Genomic DNA, 3,484 nt, shown 5'->3' with positions numbered 1-3,484 from the left:
GATGAAAAGGCAAGCTACAGAATTGAGGAAAATATTTGCAAACCATATATCCTATAAAGGTCTATCATGTAGAATATATATAAACAACTCTCAAAACTTAACAGTAAAGAAAAATAAACAATCCAATTATGAAATGAACAAAAGACATGAAAAAACATTTCACCAAAAAGGATAAACAGATGGCAAAAAAAAAAAAAAAAAAAAAGTGTAGAAAAATGTTCAACATCATTAGCCGTCAGAGAAATGCAAATTAAAACCAGAATGAGGTATCTTTACACATCTACTAAAATAGCTAAAAGAAAAAATAGTGATATGGTTTGGCTGTGTCCCCATCTAAATCTCAACTTGAATTTTATCTCCCAGAATTCCCATGTGTTGTGGGAGGGACCCAGGGGGAGGTAATTGAATCATGGGGGCCAGTCTTTCCCGTGCTATTCTCGTGAATAAGTCTCACAAGATCTGATGGGTTTATTAGGGGTTTCTGCTTTTGCCTGTTCCTCATTTTCTCTTTCCACCACCAGATAAAAAGTGCCTTTTGCCTATCTCCATGATTCTGAGACCTCCCTAGCCATGTAGAACTGTAAGTCCAATTAAACCTCTTTCACTTCCTAGTCTTGGGTATGTCTTTATCAGCAGTGTGGAACAGACTAATATGATAAATTGGTACCAGTAGAGTGGGGCATTGCTGAAAAGATACCTGAAAATGTGGAAGCAACTTTGGAACTGGGTAACAGGCAGAGGTTGGAACAGTTTGGAGGGCTCAGAAGAAGACAGGAAAATGTGGAAAAGCTTGGAATCTCCTAGAGACTTTTTGAATGGCTTTGACAAAAATGCTGACAGTGATATGAACAATAAGGTCCAGGCTGAGGTGGTCTCCGATGGAGATGGGAAACTTTTTGGGAACTGGAGCTAAGGTAACTCTTGTTATGTTTCAACAAAGAGACTAGCAGCATTTTTCCCCTGCCCTAGAGATTCGTGGAACTTTGAACTTGAGAGAGATGATTTAGGGTGTCTGGTGGAAGAAATTTCTAAGCAGCAAACCATTCAAAAGGTGACTTGGGTGCTTCTATTTTAAATGTTAAAAGCATTCTATTTTAAGAGGGAAACAGCATAAAAGTTCAGAAAATTTGCAGCCTGATGATGCAGTAGAAAAGAAAAACCCATTTTTTTTTTTTTTTTTTTTTTTTTGAGGAGAAATTCAAGCTGGCTACAGAAATTTGCATTTGTAGCAAGGAGCTTAATGTTAATCCCCAAGACCATGGGGAAAATGTCTCCAGTCCATATTAGAGATCTTCATGGCAGCCTCTACCATCACAGGCCTGGAGACCCAGGAAGAAAAAGTGATTTCATGGGCTGGGTCCAGGGTCCCCATGTTGTGTTCAGCCTAGGGACTTGGTGTTTTGTGTCCCAGCTGCTCCAGTCATGGCTGAAAGGGGCCAACATAGAGCTTGGGTTGTGGTTTCAAGGCTTGGCAGCTTCCACAGGGTTTTGAGCCTGTGGATACACAGATGTCAAGAATTGAGGTTTGGGAACCTCCGCCTAGATTTCAGAAGGTGTATGGAAACACGTGGATGCCCAGGCAAAAGTTTGCTGTAGGGGTGGGACCCTCATGGAGAATCTTTGCTAGGGTAATACAGAAGGGAAATGTGGGGTTGGAGCCCCCACACAGAGTCCCTACTGGGGCACTACCTAGTGGAGCTGTGAGAAGAGGGCCACTGTCCTCCAGACCCCAGAATGGTAGATCCACCGACAGCTTGCACCATTCTCCTGGAAAAGCCTCAGACACTCAATGCCAGCCTGTGAAAGCACTCAGGAGAGAGGTTGCACCCTGCAAAGCCACAAGGGCAGAGCTGCCCAAGACCATGGGACCCACCTCTCGCATCAGCATGACCTGGATGTGAGACCTGGAGTCAAAGGAGATCATTTTAGAGCTTTAAAATTTTACTGCCCCACTGTATCTCAAACTTGCATGAGCCTTGTAACCCCTTTGTTTTGGCCAATATCTCCCATTTTAAATGGCTGTATTTACCCAATTCCTGTACCCCCATTGTATCTAGGAAGTAACTACCTTGCTTTTGATTTTACAGTCTCATAGGTGGAAAGGACCTGCCTTGTTTCAAATGAGACTTTTGACTGTTAATGCTGAACATTAACAGTTTTGGGTTAATGCTGAAATTAGTTAAGACTTTGGGGTACTGTTGGGTAGGCGTGTTTGGTTTTGAAATGTGAGGACATGAGATTTGGAAGGGCCAGGGGAAGAATGATATGGTTTGGCTGTGTCCCCACCCAAATCTCAATCCAGGGGGAGGTAATTGAATTATGGGGGTCAGTTTTTCCCATGCTATTCTGGTGATAGCGAATAAGGCTCATGAGATCTGATGGGTTTATCAGGGGCTTCTGCTTTTGCTTCTTCGAAAAATTGCCTTTTGCCTCCTGTCATGATTCTGAGGCCTCCCCAGCCATGTGGAACTGTAAGTTCAATTAACCTCTTTTTCTTCGTATTCTCGGGCATGCCTTTATCAGCAGCATGAAACAGACTAATACAGTTAGTGATGAAGATATGAATAAACTGGATCGTTCATATGTTACTGGTGGAAATGTAAAATGGTATAGCAACTCTGGGAAACAGTTTGACAATTAAAAAAAAAACACAAAACATGCAACTCTCATATGACCAAGCAATTACAATCCTAGGCATTTATTTCGGAGAGAGGATGACATATGGTCATACAAAATCCTGTTCAGACATGAAAATAGCTCCTTTATGTGTAATAGCCAAAAACTGGAAATACCCAGATATATCCTTTCGTGGGTGAATGGTTAAACAAATTGTGCAATATCTATATTATGCAATATTACTAAGCAATATAATATGAACATACTAATGATACAAGCAACAACCTAGATCAATCTTCAGAGAATTATGCTGAGTGAATAAGAGTTAATTCCAAAAAGTTACATACCTTATAATCTTATTTATGTAAAATTTATGAAATGACACAATTATAGAAATGGAGAACAGACTAGTGATTTCCAGGGCTTAAGAAGGAGATGGGGATGGGAGGAAATGGTTTGGACTACAAAATGGTGCCATAAAGGATCTGCATGGTGATGAAACTGTTCTGGATCTTGACTACAACAATGTCAATGTCCTGATTGTAATGTTACATTCTAGTTTTGCAAGAGGTTGCCATTGGAGGAAATTGAGTAAAGGATGCATAGACTCTCTCTGTATTGTTTTTTACAACTGCATGTGTATTTATAATTATCTCAAAATCAAAAGTTCAATTAAAAAAAAACACAATAGAACCGAAAGTGTTTCTGCCTATGCAGAAAACTAGCTAATGGGTTTTGGCCTGTTGAGGGGCAGAATATTTCTTAGCTAGAACTTGTACAAGTTACTTAAAATCTTTTTCCCTTCCCTTCCCTTCCCTTCCCTTCCCTTCCCTTCCCTTCCCTTCCCTTCCCTTCCCTTCCCTTCCCT

Source organism: Theropithecus gelada, chromosome 5 (assembly GCF_003255815.1).
Source record: "Theropithecus gelada isolate Dixy chromosome 5, Tgel_1.0, whole genome shotgun sequence".
NCBI lineage: Eukaryota > Metazoa > Chordata > Mammalia > Primates > Cercopithecidae > Theropithecus > Theropithecus gelada.
The sequence above is the reverse complement of the archived record's forward strand: the minus strand, read 5'-3'. Positions refer to the sequence as shown.